This window comes from Lepisosteus oculatus, unplaced genomic scaffold (assembly GCF_040954835.1).
Source record: "Lepisosteus oculatus isolate fLepOcu1 unplaced genomic scaffold, fLepOcu1.hap2 HAP2_SCAFFOLD_96, whole genome shotgun sequence".
Taxonomy (NCBI): domain Eukaryota; kingdom Metazoa; phylum Chordata; class Actinopteri; order Semionotiformes; family Lepisosteidae; genus Lepisosteus; species Lepisosteus oculatus.
The window spans coordinates 242,501-259,325 of record NW_027168432.1 but is presented as its reverse complement, the minus strand read 5'-3'; the positions used below and the strand labels follow the sequence as shown (position 1 = coordinate 259,325).

At 47.4% G+C, this 16,825-nt stretch overlaps 5 non-coding genes across 5 annotated transcripts; 3 read left to right on the top strand and 2 right to left on the bottom strand.

Annotated features, from left to right (window-relative positions):
* Positions 1 to 112: 112 nt before the first annotated feature.
* trnas-uga (transfer RNA serine (anticodon UGA)) lies at positions 113 to 194 on the bottom strand. The gene has a single exon. It is a non-coding gene; the product is annotated as a tRNA-Ser (tRNA).
* Positions 195 to 11,560: 11,366 nt separating this feature from the next.
* trnas-cga (transfer RNA serine (anticodon CGA)) lies at positions 11,561 to 11,642 on the top strand. Its single transcript has one exon. It is a non-coding gene; the product is annotated as a tRNA-Ser (tRNA).
* A 957-nt stretch (positions 11,643 to 12,599) lies between these two features.
* On the top strand, positions 12,600 to 12,670 carry trnag-gcc (transfer RNA glycine (anticodon GCC)). Its single transcript has one exon. It is a non-coding gene; the product is annotated as a tRNA-Gly (tRNA).
* Positions 12,671 to 15,615: 2,945 nt separating this feature from the next.
* Positions 15,616 to 15,734, top strand: LOC138237401 (5S ribosomal RNA). The gene has a single exon (XR_011188934.1). It is a non-coding gene; the product is annotated as a 5S ribosomal RNA (ribosomal RNA).
* A 637-nt stretch (positions 15,735 to 16,371) lies between these two features.
* Positions 16,372 to 16,535, bottom strand: LOC138237412 (U1 spliceosomal RNA). The gene has a single exon (XR_011188945.1). It is a non-coding gene; the product is annotated as a U1 spliceosomal RNA (small nuclear RNA).
* Between the last annotated feature and the right edge of the window lie 290 nt (positions 16,536 to 16,825).

The window sequence follows — 16,825 nt, the reverse complement described above, 5'->3', positions numbered from 1 at the left end:
ATTTCACAGGCTGCGGGTCCAGGCGATTTAGAGTGTTAAAGGTCCCAGCGAAAACGAAACGAGGCTGGTTCTTTTACACGCACGCACGCACGCAACCAAATGCAAAGGACGCCGTAGTCGGCAGGATTTGAACCTGCGCGGGGAGACCCCAACGGATTTCAAGTCCGTCACCTTAACCACTCGGCCACGACTACAGCGAGTGCCACGGCCGCTGCCTTCTTGCTACAATCGAACAGGGAGTGCGAGGCGGCGGCGGCAGCGGAGGCAACTTTTTTCAAGATCGCTCTCCGTTTAAGGAACCTTTTACGCCATACGTGCAAGCACACACACACACACCTCAGAGGACTTAAGGGTGGCTTCAAGTTGGAATGATAAAGTCTCCCCGTTCAGACATGAAAACAGAACGTTCTTAGACAGAAAGCAATCAACAACGGAGACATGTGGACGACGATTTTAGTCACTGCACTTTGAATAGCATTTTTGCTCCAGTTACAGGAGATGCACCAATGGCCCTTGACCTACGCTCTACCATTGCCTTGAACATTCAAACAAAACAGCCCTTAAGTCCTGTGGTTTAATATAACGCTGTTACGTGTCGAGGCAGTATTTGACTCTGTCCTACCGTTGAGACACGGGGCGTATATGGAAACGAACACATGCTACGGATCGTCTCTAATCGGTCCCTACAGTTGGAAGACTCCTTGAAGCGTGCACCCCCATCATTCATCTTTGCGCATCTGTGAAAGGTAGACTCTTGAGCAATGTTTGAGCCAGCTCTAAGGCAACTAGTGCTATTGGACAGACACCTCTGGAAGATCCTAAGAGTCTCTTAACACCACTTCCAGCAGCAAGCTTAATTGTTCGCTGGAGGTCTCCCACCCAGGTACTGACCAGGCAAAGAATCACCAGTACATTGAATGAGGAAGTTAATCCTGAAATCCAATTACATATCTCAAGGTAAGACAAATCCATAAGAACATGTCTTAGTATTACTTCGTTTACATTAGTATGGCACTGAGTTGGAGCTCCTCTTTAAGCTGTGGTTTAGTTTTGCATTCATGTGTTTCTAGAGCAGTTATTTATGGGGGTGGGTGGGTCTTTCACAGAGGCTCAGGACAAATCCCCCGCCTGAAAGTCTAATGTGTGTGTTCAGACAGTCACAGGTCAAGAGCCAGGCAGGAGGACAATGGACAGAAGAGCCAACGAACTAAAAATAAAAGAACAGATATGAAAAAGCCACCATCTTTTTCTTTTTGACATTTTCTGACTTTCATGCAAGCCAGGACAAAGTTGCTCATAGCTACTTGTGGATTCAAATACTCTATCGAGTGCTTTGATGAGTTTTTGCAATTTGATTGTCGTCCTGTCAGCCTGTTTCTGTTTTTTTTTTTCAATCTAGGGATGGAAAGTATGAGGGAAATGATGGAGCAATCAATAACCGCTCCGGAAAAATGGCAGAAAGAAATGGTCCGTCACTAAGGACATTTGTGAAGCAGAGGAGTGACATCACCACAAAGGCGACACATTCTGCTGATGGTTTTGGTGAATAATGATTGAGGCGCGTTAAGAGAAAGGCAGCTGTGTCAGCATGCGTAGGCTGCAAAGGATCAAGCAAAGGTTTACTCCATGCTGAAAAGAGAAGAAAAGAAGCACAACGTTTCGACTGTGGAGCCTTCTGCGCCATCTTCTTTAGCGGTGATGATGTTTACATTGGAAAAACTGAGACATGCGTCCCTGGGTGGGCTTGAACCCCCAACCTTTCGGTTAACAGCCTAATGCGCTAACCGATTGCGCCACAGAGACTGACGGCCGCTTGTACTCCCTACATTTGCAGGTTTATGGTCAAAGAAAACAATCACTTGCGCTTCTTGCAGCCGGCAATCTTTTTCCACTGACAACCAAGAAATGGATTTCATCTTTCACAAGCTGTATGGATTTCTTCAAAAACAAGTTATTCCAGAAAGGAAATGAATTCTTGCATTAAACTGAACCAAGCTGTACATGTTTGTCTGAAATGAGACATTCGGCACAACAAGACACGGAGAGAGGCACCGCTGGTATTCAGACCCAGGATCGCCTGCTTACTAGGCGGGCACTTTAAGCCACTAGGGAACAGCGCCAGCGGAGCACCACGCTTTTACAGACACTTGGACACATCTGCGTTCGGTGTGCACTTAACCTGCTCTCTGAGCCCGTTGCCTCCGTCCCATTTAATAGCAGAACTGACGCCAAGAGAAATGATGAGAAATGGCATTTATCGGGCACTTTTCATGTCCAAGGAGCTCAATGCCCTTGACACCTCCCCAAGGCGACAGAGCTGTGCATTCTTTGGCGACACCATTTTTTCTTTTGTTTAATTTCTATACTTATTGATAGAATAAAAACGATATGTCATGTACTGTAAGGGAAATGTCTCTTTTCATGGGGAAAGCTAGCACCAGCAAATGTTGTGTTTAGAAGAAGTGATTTAACATGACACGTGACCTAATTTACCGGAGCAAAAGCTCACCCAGCAAGCCCTGCTTTACTTCTACAGGAGAGAAGTACTGTAGAGTCTGCAAGATGTTCAGCTGGGTAGCTACGTCAGCATGCCTCGGCTGCAAAGGAACAAGTAATAGGTTTATTGCATGCTGAAAAGAGAAGAACGGAAACACAGCGTTTTGACTGTGAGGTCTTCTCACACCTGAAGAAGTCTCACACCTGTAAAAGGCTCCATGGTTTTCTTTCTTCTCTTTTCAACATGGAATACACCTATTGTCTGCAAGATGTGACAATTTCATGGTGTTTTGGAAGAAAACCTTTTTTCTTTGAATTCAAAATCAATCGGAATTTCAGCACGACACATCAACACTTTTTCTGTTTTAAGGAGATGATATTTTAAACCTGATAAAAATAGTAGGAAACACAAGTTTCTTGCTGTGAAAATTGCATGCAGAACAGAACTGGAGAGCAGCTGAATTTGTGCTCAGTAGGGTGGGGAGGACTCAGCATTGCTATTGTTCTAATTATTATGAACTGCAGGGGATCTGAATCAGAACATGTCAGTTAGTTTGATCATTGCGTCAATATGTAGGCCACGTTAATATAGAATTATTACTTTGTCTGTCTCTTCTTTGTATATAGCTGAATGTCCCTGACAATTTCATGTTGCCTGCGATGTGTCCCCTCTCCCCACAGCAGTGGCAGATGACCAGCCGTCGTCGCTCCCCCAACATCGTCGCGCTGGGCGTCTCCTCCTCCCCATCTGATTCCCCGTGCGCCCCTCCGTTGGTGCCCACCGGTCTCCTCGAATACGGCAACAGTGTGCTCAGCCAGAGCCAGGGCCTGCTCCAAGGGGACCAGTGCGGCCAGCATCACGTGGCACTGCACCTCAGTCGGCGCCGGGGCCAGGAACGCCTGGAGCGCTATTTCCCGGTGGGCCTCCTCCGGAAGAGTAGGGTAACCCTGGCGGGCTAAGTAGGCCACGTCTGCGGCTGTTACCTTCACTGTTACCTGGATACCTCTTTATCTAGAACTCACTCTTCCCCCTGCCTGTCTGGCTTCTTTTAATCCTTCTGTGCCCGGATTGCAGCGGGTAAGATATTTTTCCAAGAAAAAAAGAGAAATTAAAAAAGAGAAATTTCACCAGAGCCCCTGCTCATGTCTAATTTTTAGTTTAGAAGGATTCAAGCAGGATTTTGGATGAAAGGCAGCGACCTTAATCAAGCCCAAATCATAATTGAACCCATTCAGAGCCTACATTACATTTTAGTGTTTCATTCTGAGCAGAATGCCCTCACACCTGAAGAAGGCTTGCGTTTTCTTCTCTTTTAAGCATGTGTACAATGCTGTAATACAATTTAAAATAATTAAAAGTTTAAAAAGTATCAACTAAACTCCATTAATATCGAGTGTCTTTTATACAGCTTTTATACAGCTTTTAAGTATAGATTACACTTTTCTAAAATGTATTTAAAAAATAAAAACGATTACTAATCTAATCTTTCCACGTTTGATCCCAAAATCCCAAGAAAAATTAATCTAAACTAGGAGAAAGCTATGCTGAAAGTTTATTAATATACTTAGAAGACAAAGATAACAATTTATGTTGCATTTGTCTGATTGTGAATCAAAAAATACATTTAATTAACTGCTCTCAGTGACAGCTGACAATCCTCCATACACTCAAGTGAAAAATTAGTAATGCCAATGTAAACGTGGTATTTACAATTTGTTGATAATAGAAATGTTAAGTTCTCTAAAGCTTTTTGAGGCAGCAAAAGATTTGAACACCCTATATTGTAATGAGCTGCTGAGCTGAGAATGGGTTATGTTCCTGCTGTCAGAGGGGGTGGAAAGTGCCCGCGGTTATTTAATTAGTATTACAATTCACACTGATTCCCTTGAAAAGGTATGGACATAAGAATATTTGTGCGTGGTCAAAAAATGGCATTAAGCACTTAAAATTAATATGGTTAATAAGAGTAAACTGGAACATGCTGTACAAGATCGGCTAAACTGGGATCTATCGCTTACGCCTGAAATTGGAGCTGCTGTCGCAGTGAATAGCGACTAATAAGTCTGTCTTTCTGTGGGGGGAAGGGAATCTGATCTGATCTGCAAACCTCCAACAGAGCTGTTCAACTGGTTTTTGTCGGGCACATCAAGTGTCAGGTGTAAGCGATAAATATATTTAGCTGAAAAGCTGTACAACGCAAGACATTTCAGTACTCTAGGTTTCGTGAAAAAGCACATTGTGCTGCTGTAATACAGTTTAAAATAATTAAAAGTCTAAACAGTATCAGCTTATGTATGGGTTGTATTTTAAAAAAAGTCAAAAACCGCACTCAAAATGGAATTTAGCGCTTTCTGGCAAGAGGAGACACCCAAATTAATAATGTAACATGCTACTGTTTGTGCATGGATATAGTTATAATGCTATTTCCTTAGACACGTGATTCCATGTTTTATTTTGAATCCCCGGCGGAACCGGGCATCCATAAGAATCAAGTACTGTAACAGGTTTATTCTATGCTGAAAAAAAAAGAAGAAAGAAAACACATTCCATAAGAATCAGCGCCTTTATATAGCGCCTTTAAAGGTGGCTTCTCAAAACGCTTTACAGGATAAAAACAACAATAACAACAACAACAACAACAATATTGTGTTTCATTGCACTTTGACAGATTGTCTTTAAATCAACTGTTGATTTAAAGTTTGACAGTAAATGTTTATATTGTAACGCATACAGCCTCCATTTCTTATTAAAAATGTAGCCTAAGAGGGGGGGTCTGCTCTCACAATCCTCCATATACTCAAGTGAAAAATTAATAATGCCAATGTAAACATCGTATTTACAATTTGTTGATAATAAAAATGTTAAGTTTTTTAAAGCTTTGTGATAGTTTACCCAGTTTACCCATTGTTATTAAAAATGACTTGGATTCGAACATGTTGTGATATTTAGAAATATAAAAGTCAATTAATTGTCAATTTCCATATTTATGTCTTTATTTAGCGGTTTCATTAGTGACAAAGGCTAAACTTTCTTGGAAAAATGTCTTTGCTGTCTTGCTGATACATTAAGCTTTCTAAACTCAGCCACAAAGTCATGTGACTGATTTTTCGCCCTGTTTCGTTGGTTAAACGCAATGATCACAAGCACCACCATGGTAACTGGGACATGTAGTTTTTAATTCAGATTGAATTATAACTGTACGTACTGTAGCGGCGAGGCTTATTAATAAGACAGAATTAAGTGTTGCTGTGCTTTCCCAAATGAGGCCCCATCTCCCTCTTCATCTCTGTGGTGCAGTCACAGAGAAGCTATTCATGCAGACTGATTTAAAGATGTTTTCTTTTGATAAGGTACAGCTCCCAAATGGGGATGCACTTAGCTAAGCCTGGCTATCATGATCAATGGTCATCCATTTGCGCCTAAAGGTCTGCAAGATTCCAAGAGAGAGCCTCATCCAAGTGGTCTACAACCCCAAGGTCAGCATCACCAGAGCACCGTCGCAAGCTGAACAGCAAAGCCTGGCATAGAGCCAGAGAGCGCGGATTAGACAGCAACAAGCCTGCAACTGCTTCTTTGTGCCCGCAGGAGATCTGAATCCCCAGAGATTGGATGAGTATTCAACTTCACTGCATGACAGCTCGAGAATTCAATTGTTATCCCAACCATTTGATATCAATTTAATTCCTAAGAGTTATGTACTTGTTTTGAGTATCTAGTGTAGAAGTTATAACCAAGTTCATTTACGAAACGGTCTAAATGAATGATATACTGAACGTATGTCCTCTTGATATATGTAACTCTTTGTAACTGACTGAATATATACCTTTTGTATTCTGATAACCCTCTCGATAAGATCTGTTAGGTTTACATGCATATTCTATGTATTAATAAATGTATCCTCATGTATTAGTACCTGTGTGTGTGCGTTGTTTGAGTTATATCGCAAGGTTGGATTCTAAAGCCATTAAAAGAATCATTTTGTGATTTACTGCTACAATGAATAATTGTCCCAGTAAATCCCAAATCCTACAGAACTAGTGCCTTCAGAGAGCACACTACAGATGTTACCTATTTATCGTTGAACAGGATGTATGTGATGTGGCGACTAGGTTCAATTTTGTATCCTCTTTAAAAGATTAAGGACTGGGGTGAGTGTGATTTACCACCCTTTCAGCTAAGAACCCGACGTGCGGACCGTTTAAGCTGCATAGACTCGGTCGTTTAACTCTTCTCCATTAGCAGGGTTAAGGTTAAAGAAAAAAACATTGCTGACTTCTTTTTTTTTTTGCCAGCCGCGAGCGCAGATTAGCAAGATTTGTATTTCATGTTTTGCAAGTTGCATCCATTTTAAGAAAAACAAGTCGCGTTAAAGACAGGAAATGAATGCTTGCATTTAATTAAGTCTAGCCGTAGGCGGTTGTCCATAATGACCCGTTCTGTTCGAGAAGACGGAACAAAAAAGGCACCACTGGGATTCAGACCCAGGGTCTCCTGTTTACTAGACAAGTGCTTTAACCAACTAAGCCACGGCACCCCGGGAGCACTGTCCTTTTGCAGCCACTTGGACACACCACTCAGACACATCTGCATTCGGTGTGTGCTCCGCCTGCTCGCGGAGCAAGTTGCCACCTTTACATACAATAGCAACATCGACACCAAGAGAAAGGATGACATATGGCTTTTATCTGGAACTTTTCATGTCCAAGGAGCTCAATGTGCTTTCTGTGTACAACAGGGCCACTGAACTGCACACTGGCCACTGAACCACAGCAGTGGCTTGCTGGCTTGACATCTCCCAAGGAAAATGTTGAAATCGCATGTGGAACAGGAAAATGACCCTCGAGTACGAGGGAAAAAAAAGAAAAAGATCATCTGGAGTGCACCAAGCCATGTCCGGACAGCCTAGCTTCCTCGACGAGGTGGCCGAGTGGTTAAGGAGATGGACTGCTGATCCATTGTGCTCTGCACGCATTGGCTCGAATCCCTTTCTCGTCGCTCTCCATGTTTGACGTTGGCCATCCTGTTGTTTGCTCCGGTTCTAGAGCCGTACATTTTCTAGCGGTGGCTGAACATGGTATAATAGGCTAACGTTGGTATCGAGCAGTGACAGTATTTACGTGCCGCTGCTGCCAAGTGGCTCTGGGTTGAGACCGCGTTTTCACTTACTTGCAACGCAAACGGAGAAAGCGATTTTTGACAGTCTCTCGAGAGACTGCGCTAGGTGTTTAGGGATAGACTTTGTCAGTTCCCCCTGGGATGATGGCCTCTCAAATAGTTTGTGATTCCCCTAGACGTTTATACAGTAGAAGCCTGCTTCGTGGCTTAAATCCAAGCTAAGGAAACGAGTTAGAGGTCTGATGCAGAACTGCGAATTCGATGAACGGGAACACTACAGTACATTGCACTGTATGTGTGAGGAAAGCTGCCCCCTTCAGTCCCTTGTCGACCGAACAGAGGACTGTAAAGGATACTGCCAAGAAACTTAAGGATGCTGGTTGGAATCCAGCTCCAAAGAAGCCCCTTTGGGTGTTATGTCATCAAAAAGTAAGAACAGCGAATCTCCCTTTGATCAAAAGTGCAACAGAGCTGTTTTCCGTGGAGCAGGTTTCAGACCCGTAGACCTGTTTTATTTGTAGGGCAGGGCGCATTCCCAAACGCGAATCTCCTGTTTTAGAAGTGCTTTGGGCGGTGTAGCGGCGATGCTTATTAATAAGAAAGAATTAAGTGTTTCTGAGCTTTCCCAAATTAGGCCTTATCTCTCTGTTCATCTCTGTGGTGCAGCCACAGAGAAACTATTCATGCAGGCTGATTTAAGGTTTCCCTTGATAAGGGACAGCTCCCAAAGGGGGATGCACTTAGCTAAGCCTGGCTATCATGATCAATGGTCATCCATTGGTGCCTATCTGTCTAGGGAGTGCCAGATGGACATCTGGACTGCATTCCTAAGTGTCAGGAGTAAGTGACTCATATCTCACCTTGATCAACCAATCAGGGACTGGTAGGGCCGAGTAACCCACATGGGACTCTGATGCCCATGGAACTTTCAGCCAATCAACGAGCTGAAGTTCCTCCAGGTAAAAACAGGCAACACAGAGAGCCTGAGAGATTCAGTGGGAATTCAGTAGAGAATTCTGTGGAGTTTTCTAAAGGGAATTCAAAGGAGAATTCCAGGGCAGGACAGCCCAGGAGCAGAAGGCTCTCAAGGGCAGGACATTCTCACAGCGCGCCTCCTGACCATCCTGAGACTCAGCCCGGACAACCACGGAACGGCCAGTGTGTCCGAGTGCCAGAACTTTCCTTTGTTCTAAGGGTCTAGAGCGGAGGTTGCCAGAGAATAACCAGAGGATCCACCCGAGGTTAGCACCAGCAGCAGGCCTCGAGAACAGGTCGGAACTGTGGACAGTTGAATCACTATTCAGAACTAGCTCTTCATCAGGAACGAACCGGTCTTCTTCTTGACTTGCTGGGACCCACAGTCATCTTTTCTCCTGTGCACAAACTTTGCTAGTTAAAGCCAACACTAACTAGCCGGTCAGTGAGCATCAGCAGCGCACTGTCGCAACCCGCACAGCACAGCCTGGCACCTAGACAGAGAGCGTGGATTGGACAACAACAAGCCTGCAACTGTTTCTTTGTGCCCGCAGGAGATCTGAATCCCCAGAGATTGGATGAGTATTCAACTTCACTGCATTACTGCTCGAGAATTCAATTGTTATCCCAACCAGTTGATATCAATTTAATTCCTAAGAGTTATGTACTTGTTTTCAGTATCTAATGTAGAAGTTATAACCAGGTTCATTTATGAAATGGTCTAAATGAATGATATACTGAACGTATGTCCTCTTGATATGTGTAACACTTTGTAACTGACTGAATATATACCTTTTGTATTCTGATAACCCTCTCGATAAGATCTGTTCGTTTTACATGCATATTCTATGTATTGTAACGCCCTCGCCTGGTGGTGAGGAGGAAGCGCCCCCAGGCACTCGTAGTACCGCTGGGCATGCTGGGAGTGGTAGCCGGAGTGCGGCCTAAGCGAGAGAAGCTCGCCCCACACCCAAAGTCTGTCAAGGCCCTGTGCATCCTGTGGGAGGCCTTGGAGGTAAAGGACGGGGTGCTGTGCCGGGGGTGGCGGGTACCCTCCAGTGGCGAGGTACGGTGGCAGCTGATGTTGCCTTGGTCGCTCCGCGGGGCGGTGTTCCGAGCAGTGCATGGCCAGCCGGGCGTGGGGCACTTCGGCGGTAAAAATACCCTGCAGCGCCTCCGAGGCCATTTTTATTGGGGTCTTTGCCACCGGGACGTGGAGCGGTACTGCCGAACGTGTGCAGTGTGCGTGGCGCAGAAGGGTCCCCCCGAGCGGTCTCGGGCCCCCCTCCAACAACACCAGGCGGGGGCTCCTATGGAGCGGGTGTGGGTGGACGTTTTGGGCCCGTTTCCGCGCACCGAGGCCGGGAACCTCTACGTCTTGGTGGCCATGGATTATTTTATGAAGTGGCTGGAGGCCTTCGCCCTACCGGACTAGAGTGCCCCCATGGTGGCCGATGCACTGCTGGAGGGGATGTTTGCCAGGCTGGGGGTGCCGGAGGAGTTACATAGTGACCAGGGGCGTAACGTCGAGTCCCAGGTCTTCGCCAGAGTGTGCCAGCGCCTGGGGATCACAAGACGCGGACCACACCGTTGCATCCCCAGAGCAACGGGTTGGTGGAGCGGTTTAATCGTACCCTCACCACCCAGCTGGCCACCCTGGTGTCCCGGCACCAACGGGACTGGGACCGCCACCTCCCCCTTGCGCTCTGGGCGTATCGGACCGCGGTCCAGGAATCCACCGGGTGCACCCCGGCCTCGCTCATGCTGGGCCGGGAAATGTGAACCCCGGTGGACCTGGTCTCCGGCCGGCTGCCCGGAGACGGGTCGGCACCGCTGGCTGGACCGGACTACGAGTGGGACCTGCGGCAGCGGATGCAGCAGGTGCACAGCTTTGCACGGACCCACTTGACACAGGCGGGGGTCCGGTAGAAGCGGCACTACGACCTGCGCTGCAGGGGGCCTGCCTTCCAGCCCGGGGACTCGGTTTGGGTGTACAACCCGTGCCGCCGCAAATGCCTCAGCCCTAAGCTGGCGCCGTCATGGGAGGGGCCCGCTGAGGTACTCTGGGTGGTGGGCGAGGTCTGCTACCATGTCCGGTTGCAAACACGGGGGAGAGTGGTGGTCCTGCACCGAGACCGCCTGGCCCCCTACCGACCCGGGAGGAGGAGCCGTGTGGGGAGGCTCTAGAGGACCAGCCGGGGCTGGAGCCGGCCGATAGTGGGGCATCCGTGGGTCGCCAGCCGTCACTGTGGCGCAGCGGCTGCTCACGCAGGGTTCCACAGCAGTTAGCCGAGTACGAGTACAGCCTGAGGGGGGTTTTCGACGTCGGCAAGACGCCAGACGCTTCAGGTTTTTAAGGAGTAAGAGTGCAGGGGGTCTAAACCTGCAATCCAGTGTGCTGAAGTATTTCACAACACTACCCCTAGCACATCTGGAAATAAATCCTCATAATGATTATTGCCCTGGGCATGTACCAAAAAATCACTGAGCATATATATATATATCACTGTGTTGAAGCTAGAGACACAGAATAAGTGCAAACACATCCTAAATACAGTGTTCCTGCACCTTTGACCTCATCCAGAATGTATCATTTTTTGAAAGGGATTGCTGTCAGAATGCACAACTGAATCCCAAACAGAATCTCTAGTCAAATATGATCATTTGTGAAACAGGCAAATGAGTCTCTCAGGTGCCCATTGCTCATTTTCAGACACAATTATGCAATACTTTCACATGCAATACACATGAACATGCAATACTTTTCAGCTGCATTTTGACATCCGGACGGGGAGACTTTATCATTTGAACGTGAAGCCAGCCTTAAACCCTCTGAGGCGTGTCTGTCTGCCGGCACGTATTTTGTCAAAGGTATTTATTTTTTTTAACGGAGAGTGACTTTGAAAAGGTTTCCGCAGCCACGTCGCACGCCGTGTTAGATTAAAGGAGGAATGCGGCGATGGCGAACTCGCTGTAGTCGTGGCCGAGTGGTTAAGGCGATGGACTCGAAATCCATTGGGGACTCCCCGCGCAGGTTCGAATCCTGCCGACTACGGCATCTGCCGCACGTCTCCTTGTGCCTGTGCGGCAAAGGCGAAGTGCTGCTTCTCCTTTCCTGGTACTATAAAAACGCTGAATTGCTTGGCCCCACTGCCATGGAAATGAGTTCTTCAGATAACCACACATCTTGCGTTCGCACCTCTGGTGTTCTACTTATGCCTTTGAAAACCTAAAGAATAAAACTGAAAGAACCGACACAATATGTAGGTGCTCGTAAAGCACGCATTAAAGAACTGTTAACAGCAAGGGTTTCAGTGGGTTAACTGAGGAGAAGGCGTGATCGCTAATTGTTGACTTTTTATTTGGTGTTAGAAACACTCTTACTGTGCATGACGTGCAACAAATGTAGCCACAGAAATTGCATCACGCTTTCATGTATGCTATTGCAGACACCAACGTTGCCTAGATATAAAACCGAAATAGCCGTGGGTTTGCTTGCTGGTCTGAAGGATCTCTCTTCGAATCTCTATCATCTGTCAATTGAAGTAAAAGGTGCTGCAATCTGATACGTTCAGAATCAAACCCGCAGCTGTTGTTCGACTTTATTTCTTGACTAATTACAACTGAGTGTCGCATGAGCAGTTACGTAAACTTGTCTGATATATTTGAACACAAATGCCGTTCTTCAATTAAAACTAACAGTACATTGTCAGGGACATTCAGTTCTATACAAACAAGAGACAGACGAGAATATTTAGTATATAATAGACAGAAAGAGGTTCGAATCCTGCCGACTACGTTGTCCACCTCCTGTCTTTGTGTTTCGGCGCAAGCAAAGAAGCGTGCCTGTTTGGTGTTCCTGGTGGTTTTAAAACACCCAATCGCTTGTACCCGCTGCCTTGGAAATAAGTTCTTCAGCGTCCGCGAATGGCATTTTGCAGCTGGAAGCAGATGTCGACGCGTTTTGCACAGAGCACCAAAAAAGCGTCTTTTTTGAAGGCCCAGGCACTGAGCATTGGTGGTTCAGTGGTAGAATTCTCGCCTGCCACGCGGGAGGCTCGGGTTCGATTCCCGGCCAATACAGCGGCTTTTGCAGCGAGCGGCTCCATCACTTGCATCCCCTTGCAACTCGCAACTGAAAACCCACTGAAGCTAAGCAGGTGTGAGCCAGGTCAGTACCCGGATAAGGGTGAGCTACAGGGAAAAACAAAGCTTCCAGCTGGAAGCGGTGTTAATGGTGCCGGCGGGGGGGCATTCACCCTGAGGTCTGTGCGGGTCCCAATGCCCCAGCATAGTGACAGAGAAATAAACATGTTTGGGCACCCCCAATTAACTTCTGGGGCAGGAAAAGCACACTTTTCAAAACTTGTTTTTCAGCTCGAAATAAACGTGTTTTTTCAAACCTTGGAATCCCAATGTAACTGCCTGGCTCATTAGAGCCCACTGAGTCAGCCCTTAACCCCACTGTGCAGAAGTTGTCAAAACGGGTTTTTCAGCAGAAATAAACACGTTTGGGCAACTTTGGTCACCCCCATTTAACTTCTGGGGCAGGAAAAGCACACTTTTCAAAACGTGTTTTTCAGCTCGCTGTGACCTCTGTTTTACATTTCATCCTAAAGACAGCGCCCTTTTGCAACACAGCGTCTCTGTCACTATCATAAGTGACTGCCATCATAAGAATATGAGTCCAATATTTTAGAATATAGTCAGAATGACTTCTAACCTTACCTGTGGTGTCTTTAATCCCTATTGCTCAATGCATGGTGTACGTACTGCATAGATGTGTCTTGAGAATGAGGAATGGGCCCCTGAGACGGTCATTTACCTGTTTCACAAATGATCGTATTTTACTAGAGATTCTGTTTGGGATTCAGATGTGCATTCGGACAGCAATCCCTTTCAAGAAATGATACGTTCTGGATGAGGTCAAAGGTGCTGGAACACTGTATTTAGGATGTGTTTACAGTGATTGTGTGTCTCCTGCTTCAACGCAGTGATATATAGATGTGCTCCTGTAATTTATTGGTACAAGCCCAGGGCAGTAAGCAGTCTGAGGATTTATTTCCAGACGGCATAGAGCAGTGAAGCAGTGAAGTAGTGCAACACACTGGATCATTATATTATTAGAATCTATTCTACTTAAATTATTACATTATACACAATTTGAGTTCATTTTAAAAAGTAAAAGGTAATGAAAGGAATGCATTTTCATAAGAAAGATAATACCGATATGCATGTGATAATCTTCCTTATATCATGTAGTGTGTCATTTGGACACTTTATGGGCTTGAAATACAAAGAAAATCATGTTCTATGGTACAAGATAAATACAAAACGTAAGCTTTTATTTTAATTAGATTTGTTTATAAAGCATAAGCAATCATTTATTACATTAATATATGTGAAAATGACATTTTAGCATCATAATATTACATAAAGGTCTCTAGCTTCAACACAGTGATATATATATATGCTCAGTGATTTATTGGTACATGCCCAGGTCAATAATCAGAATGAGGATTTATTTCCAGACGGGCTACAGGTAGTGTTGTGAAATACTTCAACACACTGGATAAAAACCAAAGAAATGAAGATATGTAGCAATCACATTGTAACAGGGGTGACAGTGACAGTGACTTAATGCTTATACTAGTGGACTTTTGGTACCTTTAGGGTACGGAGCGAGCCGCAGGGAAGGCTCGCTCCGTGCGCACACGTCCTTTCGATGCCAGTCCAACAAGTGCTCCGCATTAGCTGCATCGGGGCTCCGGCGTGTCGCACCTCACCTCACCTCGCACTGCCCCCTCCTTGAATGTCTGCCGCTGGGCATGCCCTGCTCTCCTCCGCCTTATCTTATCGCGTGTGAGCACCGACAATGGCCACAATGCCGGGGAATGGCACCTGTAAAGTGTTAATTGGGGCACAGGAACAGCCCGTCTCGTCTCGGGGGGGGAGGCTTCAGAGACAATACAGCAAACACAGCGGGGCGGGGGAAGAAGACGACACCACACATGCGGGTACATTCAGCTCCGGCGGGAACGAGACATTTGTCGGTCTTTTCAAGTGCCGAGAGCCGAGCAATCCTTCACTTGTATCGTTTCTCCCCGGTGACTAGATCTGGCCCTGCGACTCTCGACTGGGCTCACCCCCGGGGCAGCCCAGCAGGTGTGAGCCTGGCCGGCACCCGGATGGGAGATTCCACCCCGGAAAACCTCCGGTTGCTGCTGCTCCTGCAAGAGGTGTGACTGGGACCAGTAGGGAGCGTTCACCCTGCGGGCTGTGTGGCTCTCTTACGCCCCAGCCTCCTGATGGCGACACTCTGCTGCACAAACAGGCGCCGTCCTTCGGGGGAGGCGTCAAACCGAGGTCCCGACCCTCCTTGGCCATTAGGAAACCCCAGGGCGTCTCTCAAAAAGAGACGCCGGGGGTGTCCCTCTGGTGTTAGTGCTCCCCTTTACCCATCAGTCGGGGTCTCCTCCTAATCCCCGTCTCACCTGTAACAATCAATGACGAGGCCCCCCTGTCCGTGAGATTTAGTACTCGCGCAAGAGACCGGGGGAAGAGCGCGAACGCGGTCCCCCGCCCCCCACAAAGTGCGCGCTCCGGGTTCCCTCTCGGGGCCCTGCAACACAGCGGAAGGGCAGCGAGAAGGAGCCTCTTGCTCTGACGGCGCAAGGCCACAAGAGGGCGGAGGCACCGCGCGCCCGGCCGACGTGTTGGACCGGTGCGCTTTACGTGCTGAAATAAACACGCGAAAGCCCCGAAATGTTTCCAGAGTGCTGTGCACTGGAGGTTTTTGTCTGGTGAAGACTTGCCTGGTGCTCCTCCGTGCAGATTGTTTGTCCTCCTCCAGTGCGGGACGAGCCAACACAAGGGAGCGCATTCGCCAACATCCAGGCACGCAATGCGATTTGGAAAGCAGCTCCTTTCCAAAGAGTTGCACACGAACGATCCTTCAGTCCCGCTCGGGGGGCACGGAGCCCCCGCCACACACAGCTTCAAGTAGCGAGTCAGGCGCCCGGGCTTTCGCTTACGGCCACACCACCCTGAACAAGCCTGATCTCGTCTGATCTCGGAAGCTAAGAAGGGTCGGGCCTGGTTAGTACTTGGATGGGAGTCCGCCTGGGAATACCAGGTGCTGTAAGCTTTTGCTCTCCCGGCCAGCAGGGGTCGCCGTTGGTGCCGTAGGCTTTGGGAGGAAAACCTGCAGGATGGAAAGGTGATCTATAGCCTCATCTCTAGAGATGTTTTGTTGCTGTGGCATGTGTGTGACCCATATTCAAAAAAAAAAAACCCGTCTGTAAAACGAATATCGAAGCTGCCTCTAAATCTGCAAATGAAGATGAGTTGATAAACCATTCGTTTTTCGTATAACTAGACATATATTCATTTGTTACCGATTTCATTCATTGAGCACGGATACAATAGAGGTACAGCCATTCACTGTTTGACACGTCTGCACTGGTACAGAACCGAGCAATCAGAAAACGGGTGAAACTGTCTTTAGACTCAGCATACAGTACCGAGGCCCCCCATGACCAAATAAAGGCTAACCTCGATAATCAGCCTAAAGAACGCAGACTACAGCAAAACGACTGACTTTGAAAAGGGAATGAACGTCCGGAAGGAGTAGTGGAACTAGCTTGAGATGCTTCTCCGGACCCCTAACTAAAAGCCAGCGAGAACCAGCAGCGGCGTCCACTCCTGTCGAACCGGGATCCTTCCGCAGCCACGCAGCTCGTGGTGTCCTAACCCTCCCGTATCTGATTTTGGACCAAGCACATCAGGGGAGAGCGCGAACACAGTCCCCCACTACCAGAAATTATGCAGTCGAGATTCCCACATTTGGGGAATTCGCAGGGGTCAGCACAGCCGGAGTGCAATGGCCGAGCCTCGCCCTGGGTGAACCTCCTTCTTGATCAAGGTATCTCCCCTGCCAGGTAAGTATGAGTTAAACAGGCCCCTGCAAGCGGCCCGCACCCACAGCACAAATCGCACAGCCTAGGCCACCTCCTCGCCCCGCACGCCACCGCCTCCTGCTGGGCCCACTCTTTCACACACTCACACGCCACACTAACACTCAAAAGTGTGGGCAAAACGAGAAAACGAGCGCGCCGTTTCCTACACATCTGCAGTCGCCGTTGCGCATTCGCAGCATGTCCCGGGATGCAATTCGGCCTCATTTGCATAACTCCAGACCGGCAGATCGCCACGCAAGCTCGCGACGTGCGCCTGCCA